Source organism: Mesoplodon bidens (assembly GCF_964165515.1).
Source record: "Mesoplodon bidens genome assembly, chromosome: X".
NCBI lineage: Eukaryota > Metazoa > Chordata > Mammalia > Artiodactyla > Ziphiidae > Mesoplodon > Mesoplodon bidens.
Window position 1 is genome coordinate 71,093,750 of NC_138163.1, and position 11,944 is coordinate 71,105,693.

The 11,944-nt window shown below is 38.1% G+C and overlaps 1 long non-coding RNA gene across 1 annotated transcript; it reads right to left on the reverse strand.

Annotated features, from left to right (window-relative positions):
* Positions 1-4,524: 4,524 nt before the first annotated feature.
* On the reverse strand, positions 4,525-5,380 carry LOC308608879. Its single transcript, XR_014014238.1, has 2 exons — positions 5,131-5,380; positions 4,525-4,909 (listed from the first exon to the last, which is right to left on the reverse strand). It is a non-coding gene; the product is annotated as an uncharacterized lncRNA (long non-coding RNA).
* Between the last annotated feature and the right edge of the window lie 6,564 nt (positions 5,381-11,944).

Genomic DNA, 11,944 nt, shown 5'->3' on the forward strand with positions numbered 1-11,944 from the left:
AAAGAGTCCTCGCAGATGTAATTGCATTTTTCAGGAGCTAGTGCGAACATTATTTTAGAGGTGCTTCAGTGCGGAGGGCGAACTGTTTTAGGCATCCCAATAGAAGAATTTTCTAAGGGGAGGCATTCCTTTATTTATCAGGGCTCCTATGAAACTCATGATGTTTGGGCGTGTCTTAATGAAGGAGCATCTGTGATCTCATTCTTTGGTTAATGTCTGAGAACTCTATTACAAGCAGACCAAGTTTTGAGAAATGACCTTAGGGCAAAGTGCCATCACCAATTGAAAGAAGGCGAAAATTACTCTTCCTAATTATTTCCTGTAGATATGAGTCAGGCATGACAGACATAACCCAGTTTCCCATGAGTCTAAGCCATGTTGCAGAGAAAGGGACAGGTAAGGATCAACTTAGCCTATGGTGTGCATCTATACATTGGCAACTGGGGAACATGTGAAAAGAGACCACTAGAAAAGTAGCACTTTTCTTTGAAAAGTTCTTAATGTAAAACAGCTGTGGAGATTTAGACATGTAGACTAACAAAACAGAGTAGACCAAAAGGAGACTTATTCATATATGAAAACTTTATTTATGACAGAGATGTTTTTTTGTCCATTAATGATGCTTGGTCAGTTGGATAGCCATATAGTAAAAAAAAAAAAAAATTGTGTATCTTGACTTCTGTCTTGCATATACACAAAAGTCTATCCCAAGGGGTTTAACATGAGAGTATATTTATGACCTTGTGGGTAGGTATTCAGCATGTAGGTACATTTACAAATAGTTGTTTTAATATCCTTGCCTACTAATACTATTATCTGCGTTAATTTGTGGACTGTATCTATTGATTGATTTTTCTCCTCATTATGGGATGTATTTTTCTGCTTCTTTGCATGCCTGGTACTTCTTGATTTATTACAAGACATTGCAAATTGTACATTGTTTGGTATTGATTTTTTTTTGCTTTTTTAAAGCTTTGTTCTCCTACATAATTAAGATATTTGAAAATAGTTTGATCATTTCAAGGTTTTCTTTTAAGAGTTTTTAGGTGATACAAGAGCTACAAAAATATTTTGGTTTAGGGTTAATTTGTCCTGTCTTCTGAGGTAATATCCTTCTCTATCTGATATTCTGTTCATTAAGAGATTTCTTGACTTTGGTTTTCGAGAATGTGAACTATTCACCACTCTGTTTGACCTCCAAGAATTGTTCTGCCTACTCCTTTCTAATAGTTTGATGGTAGTTTCCTCATGTACATGATCAGAACTCAGTGGAAGACTGGAAGGAGAGGCCTCTGTCCATCTCCAGAGCTCCCACTCTGTGCAGGCTTTTCCTCTCTAGTGCTGTGCCCTTTATAACTCCTTGGCCTCCTCAAATCCTCCACCCTGTTTCCTCAACCGAGTGATAATGTCAGACTCTTTTTGCATTCTTGCTTCCTGCATTATATCTTGGAAACTCCTTTCCCACAGTAAGCTAGGACAATTTTAAGGCTTATATTATTTGTTTTCCTATTATCAGGGATCCTGTGAGGCCTTGTTGTCCAAGGTTTAAAAATTATTGTTTCATATATTTTTATCTTTTTTTCCAGATTTATTGAGAAATAATTGACATACCTCATTGTATAAATTTAAGGTGTACAGCATAACAGTTTGATTTACATATATTGTTAAGTGAATACCACAATAGATTCAGCTAATATCCATTTTCTCATATAGATACACTAAGAAGAAATAAAAAAAGAAAACAAGGGAAGAAAATTTCTTCTGATGAGAACTCTTAGGATTTACTCATTTAACAACTTTCCTATATATCATACGGTAGTGTTAACTATAGTTTTCACATTGTACATTAAATTTCTAATATTTATTTATCTTATAATTGGAAGTTTGGACATTTTGAACACCTTCCTCTGATTCCCCCTTCCCCTAATCTCCACTTCTGGTAATAACAAGTGTGCTTCCTTTTTCTATGAGGTTTTTTCTTTTCTTTTTTTAGATTCCACATATAAGTGAGATCATACAGTATTTATCTTTCTATGCCTGCTTTATTTCACATAGCATAATGCCTGCATGGTCTATTCATATTTTTGCAAAGGTCAGAAATTCCATGCTTTTATGGTTAAATAATATTCCATTGTACATATATAGCATAACTTCTTTATTTATTCATCAACTGATGGACATTAAGGATGTTTCCATGTCATGGCTATTGTAAATAGTATTGCTATGAACATTGGGCTGCATGTAATTTTGGGTTAGTGTTTTCTTTTCCTTTGGATATATTCACAGAAGTGAAATTTCTGGATCATATGTGGTAGTTTTAATTTTTTTTAATGTTTTCAGCATCCTCCATACTGTTTTCCACAGTAGCTCTACCATTTTACAAACCCATCAGCAGTGCACAAGGGTTTCCTTCACTCCACATCTATGACAGCATTTATTGTCTTTTTCTTTTCTCGCAGTTCTGTTGAATGTAATTGACATATAGCACTGTATAAGTTTAAGGTATTTAACATAATTATTTGACTTACATATATTATGAAATGATTACCAGAATAAGAATATCCATCATCTTGTATTGAAACAAAATTAAAGAAATAGAAAAAAAAAATTCCTTGTGTGAGAGGTCTTAAGATTTCCTGTCTTAACAAATTTCATATATAACATAAAACAGTGTTAATAATATTCAGCATGTTGTACATTATATCCCTATTACTTATTTATCTTATAACTAGAAGTCTGTACCTTAATAGAATTAGTTACACACTGACTACATTGCCCCTCCACTACACTAGCAGAGGACCATGTGGAGAGGTCTCCCCTGGATCTCTGATTCCTCCAGTGGGAAAAGGGAAACTGAAGGGGACAACCAGCATCCCCCCATTATTGTGGATTGCTTTGTGGGAACTCTTACTCCAGTCTCACTCCATAAGGATTGCAGGTGAAAAAAGATACCACAAAGAAAGAAAAGTAGAGGCCAATATCACTGATGAACATAGACACAAAAATTCTCAACAAAATACTAGCAATCCAAGTCCAACAGTACATTTAAATGATCATACACCATGATCAAATAGGATTTATCTCAGGGAAGCAAGGATTCTTCAATATACAGAAATCAATGTGATGTACCATATTAACAAATTGAAAAATAAAAACCATATGATCAGGAGAAAGGGGAAGATGGTGGAAGAGTAACATGCGGAGATCACATTTCTCCCCACAGATACAACAGAAATACATTTACACGTGGAACAACTCCTACAGAACACCTACTGAATGCTGGCAGAAGACCTCAGACCCCCCAAAAGGCAAGAAACTCCCCACATACCTGGGTAGGGCAAAAGAAAAAAGAATAAACAGAGTCAAAAGGATAGGGACGGGACCTGCACCAGTGGGAGGGAGCCGTGAAGGAGGAAAGGTTTCCACAAACTAAGAAGCCCCTTGGCAGGCAGAGACTGTGGGTGGTGGAGGGGGAAAGCTTTGGAGTAGTGGAGGAGAGCACAGCAACAGGGGTGTGGAGGGCAAAGTGGAGAGATTCCCACAAAGAGGATAGGTGTCGACCTGCACTCACCAGCCCGACAGGCTTGTCTACTCGGCCGCTGGGGAGGGCAGGGTTGGGAGCTGAGGCTCGGGTTTTGGGTTTTGGTTGGAGCGCAGGGAGAGGACTGGGGTTGGCATTTTGAACACAGCCTGAAGGGGTTAGTGCACCGCAGCTGGCCGGGAGGGAATCCGGGAAAAAGTCTGGACTTGCCGAAGAGGCTAGAGACTTTTCCTTCCCCCTTTGTTTCCTGGTGAGCGAGGAGAGGGGATTTAGAGCGCTGCTTAAAGGAGCTCCAGAAAGGGCCATGAGCTGTGGCTAAAAGCGCGGACCTCAGAGAATGGCGTGGGATGCTGGGGCTGCTGCCACCACTGCCAAGAGGCCTGTGTACAAGAGCAGGTCACTGTCCACGCCCCCTTTCTGGGGAGCCTGCGCAGCCTGCCACTGCTGGGGTCCCGGGATCCGAGGACGGCTTCCCCGGGAGAGTGCATGGTGCGCCTCGGGCTGGTGCAATGTCACGCTGGCCTCTGCCACCGCAGGCTCACAACGCACTCTGTACCCCTCCCTCCCCCCAGCCTGAGTGAACGAGAGTCCCCGAAGCAGCTGATACTTTAACCCCGTCCTGTCTGAGCTAAGAACAGTCGCCCTCCGGCAATCTACACGCAGAGGCAGGGCCAAATCCAAAGCTGAGACCCGGGAGCTGTGAGAATAAAGAAGAGAAAGGGAAATCTCTCCAAGCAGCCTCAGAAGCAGTGGATTAAAGCTCCATAATCAACTTGATGTGCCCTGCAGCTATGGGATACATGAATAGACAACAAATTATCCCAAATTGAGGAAGTGGACTTTGAGAGCAAGATTTATGATATTTTCCGCTTTTCCTCTTTGTGTGAGTGTGTATGTGTACACTTCTGTGTGAGATTTTGTCTGTATAGCTTTGTTTCCACCATTTGTCCAAGGGTTCTATCTGTCCTTATTTAAAAAAAAACTTTTTTCTTAATAATTATTTTTTATTTTAATAACTTTATTTTACTTTATCTTACTTTATTTTATTTTACTTTATCTTCTTTCTTTCTTTCTTTCTTTCTTTCTTTCTTTCTTTCTTTCTTTCTTTCTTTCTTTCTTTCCTTCCTTCCTTCCTTCCTTCCCTCCTTTAGACAATGAATCATCCCAAATTGAGGAGGTGGACTTTGAGAGCAAGACTTATGATTTTTTTCCCTTTTCCTCTTTTTGTGAATGTGTATGTGTATGATTCTGTGTGAGATTTTGTCTGTATAGCTTTGCTTCCACCATTTGTCCCAGGGTTCTATCTGTCTGTTTTTTTAAATTTTTTAAAATTATTTTTCTTAATAAAACATTTTTTTATTTTAAAAACTTTATTATAGGGCCTCCCTGGTGGCGCAGTGGTTGAGAGTCTGCCTGCCGATGCAGGGGATACGGGTTCGTGCCCCGGTCTGGGAGGATCCCATATGCCGCGGAGCGGCTGGCCCGTGAGCCATGGCCGCTGGGCCTGCGCATCCGGAACCTGTGCTCCGCAACGGGAGAGGCCACAAGAGTGAGAGGCCCGCATACCGCAAAAAGAAAAAAAAAAAAACTTTATTATATTTTCTCATACGTTATTCTATTTTACTTTATCTTCTCTCCTTCTTTGGTTCCTACCTTCCTCCCTCCCTCCCTCCTTCCCTCCTTTCTTTCTTTCTTTCTTTCTTTCACTCTACTTCTACTAATTCTTTCTTTCTACTTTTTCTCCCTTTTATTCTTAGCTGTGTGGAAGAAAGGCTCTTGGTGCTGCAGGCAGGAGTCAGTGCTGTGCCTCTGAGGTGGGAGAGCCAACTTCAAGACACTGGTCCACAAGAGACATCAAAGCTCCACATAATACCAAATGACGAAAGACACCCAGAGATCTCCAATTCATCACCAGCACCCAGCTTCACTCAATGACCAGCAAGCTACAGTGCTGGACACCCTATGCCAAACAACTAACAAGACAGGAACACAACAACACCCGTTAGCAGAGAGGCTGCCTAAAATCATAATAAGTCCACAGACAACACAAAACACACCACCAGACGTGGAACTGCCCACCAGAAAGACAAGATCCTGCTTCTTCCACCAGAACACAGGCATTAGTCCCCTCCACCAGAAAACCTACACAACCCACTGAACCAAACTTAGCCACTGGCGACAGACACCAAAAACAACAGGAACTATGAACCTGTAGCCTGCAAAAAGGAGACACCAAAAACAGTGAGATAAGCAAAATGAGAAGAGAGAAAAACACACAGCAGGTGAAGGAGCAAGATAAAAACCCACCAGACCTAACAAATGAAGAGGAAATATGCAGTCTACCTGAAAATGTATTCAGAAAAATGATAATAAAGATGACCCAAAATCTTGGAAATAGAAGAGACAAAATGCAAGAAACATTTAACAAGGACCTAGTAGAACTAAAGAGGAATCAAGCAATGATGAGCAACACAATAAATGAAATTAAAAATACTCTAGATAGGATCAATAGCACAATAACTGGGGCAGAAGAAAGGATAAGTGACATGGAAGATAAAGTAGTGGAAATAACTGCTGCAGAGCAGAATGAAGACACAAGAATGAAAAGAAGTGAGGAACGTCTCAGAGACCTCTGGGAAAACATTAAACACACCAACATTTGAATTATAGGGGTTCCAGAAGAAGAAGAGAAAAAGTAAGGGACTGAAAAAAATATTTGAAGAGATTATAGTTGAAAACTTCCCTAATATGGGAAAGAAATAGTTAATCAAGTCCAGGAGGCACAGAGAGTCCCATACAGAATAAATCCAAGGAGAAAAATGTCAAGACACATATTAATCAAACTGTCAAAAATTAAACACAAAGAAAACATACAAAAACAGCAAGGGAAAAACAGCAAATAACACACAAGGGAGTCCCCATAAGGTTATCAACTGATCTTTCAGCAGAAACTTTGCAAGCCTGAAGGGACTGGCAGGACATATTTAAAGTGATGAAACATAAAATGCTGCAACCAAGATTACTCTACCCAGCAAGGATTTCATTCAGATATGATGGAGAAATTAAAACCTTTACAGACAAGCAAAAGCTGAGAGAGTTCAGCACCACCAAACCAGCTTTACAACAAATGCTAAAGGAAGTACTCTAGGCAAGAAACGCAATAGAAGGAAAATACCTACAATGACGAACACAACACAAATAAGAAAATGGAAATAGGAGCATACATATTGATAGTTATCTTAAATGTAAATGGACTAAATGCTCCCACCAAAATACACAGATTGGCTGAATGGATACAAAACCAAAACCCATGTATATGCTGTCTACAAGAGACCCACTTCAGACCTTGGAACACATACAGACTGAAAGCGAGGGGATGGAAAAAGATATTCCAAGCAAATGGAAACCAAAAGAAGACTGGAGTAGCAATTCTCATATCAGACAAAATAGACTTTAAAATAAAGACTATTAGAACAGACAAAGAAGGACACTACATAATGATCAAGGACTGATCCATGAAGAAGATATAACAATTGTAAATATTTATGCACCCAACATAGGAGCACCTCAATACATAAGGCAAATACTAACAGCTATAAAAGGGGAAATCAACAGTAACACATTCATAGTATGGGACTTTATAACTCCACTTTCACCAATGGACAGATCATCCAGAATGAAAGTAAATAAGGAAACACAAGCTTTAAATGATACATTAAACAAGATGGACTTAAATGATATTTATAGGACATTCCATCCAAACACAACATAATACACATTTTCTCAAGTGCTCATAGAGCATTCTCCAGGATAGATCATATCTTGGGTCAAAAATCTAGCCTTGGTAAATTTAAGAAAATTGAAATTTTATCAAGTATCTTTTCCGACCACAACGCTATGAGACTAGATATCAATTACAGGAAAACATCTGTAAAAAATACAAACACATGGAGGCTAAACAATACACTATTTAATAACGAAGTGATCACTGAAGGAATTAAAGAGGAAATACAAAAAAAGAAATACCTAGAAACAAATGACAAGGGAGACACGATGACCCAAAACCTATGGAATGCAGCAAAAGCTGTTCTAAGTGGGAAGTATATAGCAATACAATCCCACCTTAAGAAACAGGAAATATCTCGAGTAAATAACATGACATTGCACCTAAAGCAATTAGAGAAAGAAGAACAAAAAACCCCCAAAGTTAGCAGAAGGAATGGAACCATAAATATCAGAACAGAAATAAAAGAAAAAAAAAATGAAGGAAACAATAGCAAAGATCAAAAAAATTAAAAGCTGGTTCTTTGAGAAGATAAACAAAATTGATAAACCATTAGCCAGGCCCATCAAGAAAAAAAGGGAGAAGATTCAAATCAATAGAATTAGAAAAGAAAAAAGAAGAAGTAACAACTGACACTGCAGAAATACAAAAGATCATGAGAGAGTACTACAAGCAACTGTATGCCAACAAATGGACAAACTGCAAGAAATGGAAAAATTCTTAGAAATGTACAACCTGCCAAGACTGAATCAGGAAGAAATAGAAAATATGGACAGACCAATCACAAGCACTGAAATTGAAGCTGTGATTAAAATTCTTCCATCAAACAAAAACCCAGGACCAGATGGCTTCACTGGCGAATTCTATCAGACATTTAGAGAAGAGTTAACACCTATGCTTCTCAAACTCTTCCAAAATATAGCAGAGGGAGGAATACTCCCAAACTCATTCTACAACGCCACCTTCACCTTGATACCAACACCAGACAAGGATGTCACAAAGAAAGTAAACTACCAGCCCATAACCCTGATAAACATAGATGCAAAAATCCTCAACAAAATACTATCAAGCAGAATCCAACAACACATTAGAAGGATCATACACCATGATCAAGTGGGGTTTTTTCCAGGAATGCAAGGATTCTTCAATATATGCAAATCAATCAATGTGATACACCATATTAACAAATTGAAGGAGAAAAACCATATGATCATCTTAATAGATACAGAGAAAGCTTTCGAAAAAATTCAACACCCATTTATCATAAAAACCCTGCAGAAAGTAGGCATAGAGGGAACTTTCCTCAACATAATAAAGGCCATATATGACAAACCCACCGCCAGCATCATCCTCAATGGTGAAAAACTGAAACCATTTCCACTAAGATCAGGAACAGGACAAGGCTGCCCACTCTCACCACTCTTATTCAACATAGTTTTGGAAGTTTTAGCCACAGCAATCAGAGAAGAAAAGGAAATAAAAGGAATTCAAATCAGAAATGAAGAAGTAAAGTTGTCACTGTTTGCAGATGACATGATACTATACATAGAGAATCCTAAAGATGCTACCAGAAAACTACTAGAGCTAATCAATGAATTTGGTAAAGTAGAAGGATACAAAATTAATGCACAGAAATCTCTGGCATTCCTGTACACTAATGATGAAAAATCTGAAAGTGAAATCAAGAAAACACTCCCATTTACCATTGCAACAAAAGAATAAAATATCTAGGAATAAACCTACCTAAGGAAACAAAAGAGCTGTATGCAGAAAATTATAAGACACTGATGAAAGAAATTAAAGATGATACAAATAGATGGAGAGGTATACCATGTTTCCGGATTGGAAGAATCAACATTGTGAAAATGATTCTGCTGCCCAAAGCAATCTACAGGTTCATTGCAATCCCTATCAAGCTACCACTGGCATTTTTCAGAGAACTAGAGCAAAAAAATTCACAATTTGTATGGAAACACAAAGACCCCGAATAGACAAAGCAATCTTGAGAAAGAAAAACGGGGCTGGAGGAATCAGGCTCCCGGACTTCAGACTATACTACAAAGCTACAGTAATCAAGACAGTATGGTACTGGCACAAAAACAGAAAGATAGATCAATGGAACAGGATAGAAAGCCCAGAGAGAAACCCACTCACATATGGTCATCTTATCATTGATAAAGGCGGCAGGAATATACAGTGGAGAAAGGACAGCCTGTTCAATAAATGGTGTTCGGAGAACTGGACAGGTACACATAAAAGTATGAGATTAGATCATTCCCTAACACCATACACAAAAATAAGCTCAAAATGGATTAAGGACCTAAATGTAAGGCCAGAAACTATCAAACTCTTAGAGGAAAACATAGGCAGAACACTCTATGACATAAATCACAGCAAAATCCTTGTTGACCCACCTCCTAGAGAAATGGAAATAAAAACAAAAATAAACAAATGGGACCTAATGAAACTTCAAAGCTTTTGCACAGCAAAGGAAACCATAAACAAGACCAAAAGACAACCCTCAGAATGGGAGAAATCATTTGCATATGAAGCAACTGACAAAAGATTAATCTCCAGAATTTATAAGCAGCTCATGTAGCTCAATAACAAAAACACAAACAACCCAATCCGAAATTGGGCAGAAGACCTAAATAGACATTTCTCCAAAGAAGATATGCAGACTACCAACAACACATGAAAGAATGCTCAACATCATTAATCATTAGAGAAATGCAAATCAAAACTACAATGAGATATCATCTCACACCAGTCAGAATAGCCATCATCAAATAATCTAGAGACAATAAATGCTGGAGAGGTTGTGGAGAAAAGGGAACACTCTTGCACTGCTGGTGGGAATGTGAATTGGTCCGACCACTATGGAGAACACTATGGAGGTTCCTTAAAATACTACAAATAGAACTATTATGTTACCCCGGAATCACACTACAGGGCATATACCCTGAGAAAATCAGAATTCAAAAAGAGTCATGTACCAAATTGTTCATTGCAGCTCTATTTACAATAGCGCAGAGATGGAAACAACCTATGTGTCCATCATCCAATGAATGGATAAAGAAGATGTGGCACATATATACAATGGAATATTACTCAGTCATATAAAGAAATGAAATTGAACTATTTGTAATGAGGTGGATAGACCTAGAGTCTGTCATACAGAGTGAAGTCAGAAAGAGGAAGACAAATACTGTATGTTAACACATATGTATATGAAATTTAAGGAAAATATGTCATGAAAAACCTAGTAGTAAAACAGGAATAAAGACACAAACCTACTTGAGAATGGACTTGAGGATATGAGGAGGGGGAAAGGTAAGCTGTGACAAAGAGAGAGAGAGGCATGGCCATATATACACTACCAAACTTAAGGTAGATAGCTAGTGGGAAGCAGCCACATAGCACAGGGAGATCAGCTCGGTGCTTTGCGACTGACTGGAGGAGTGGGAGCGGGAGGGTGGGAGGGAGCGAGATGCAAAAGTGAAGGGATATGGGAACAGATGTATATGTATAACTGATTCACTTTCTTATAAAGCAAAAACGAATAAAAAAATATGATCATCTCTGTAGATGCAGAAAAATCTTTTGACAAAATTCAACAGCAATTTATGATAAAAAAACTCTCCAGAAAGTGGACATATAGGAAACATACCTCAAGAAATAAAGGCTCTACATGTAAAACCCATAGCTAACATCATACTAAACAGTGAAAAACTGAAAACATTTCCCCCATGATCAGGAATGAGACAAGTATGTCCATTCTTGTTACTTTTGTTCAGCATAATATTGGAAGTCCTAGCCACAACAACCAGAGCAGAAAAAGAAATAAAAGGAATCCAAATTGGAAAAGAAGAAGTAACATTGTCACTTTTTGCAGATGACATGATACTATACATCAAAAATCTGAAAGATGTTTCTAGAAAACTACTATAGCTCATCAATGAATTGAGTAAAGTTGCAGGATACAAAATTAATACACAGAAATCTGTTGCACCTCTTTACAATTACAGCAAAAGTTCAGAAAGACAAATTAAGGAAACAGTCCTATTTACTATAACATCAAAAATAATAAAATACCTAGGAATAAACCTACCTAAGGAGTCAAAAGACCTGTACTCTGAAAATTATAAGACACTGATGAAAAAGCTCAGAGATGACACAAACAGATGCAGAGATATAACATGTTCTTGGATTAAAAGAATCAATATTGTCAAAATGACTATACTACACAAATCAATCTACAGATTCAATGTAATCCCTATCAAATTACAAATGGCACTTTTCACAATTTGTATGGAAACACAAAAGACCCTGAGTAACCAAAGCAATCTTGAGAAAGAAAAACTGAGTTGGAGGAATCATACTCACTGACTTCAGACTACACTACAAAGCTACAGTCATCAAAATGTATTGTACTGGCACAAAATCAAAAATGTAAATCAATGGAACAGAATAGAAAATCGAGAGATAAACCCAAGCACCTATGGTCACCTAATCTATGATAAAGGAGACAAGACTATACAAAGGAGAAAAGACAGTCTTTTCAATTAGTGGTGCTGGGAAAACTGGACAGTGACATGTAAAAGAATGAATATACAAAA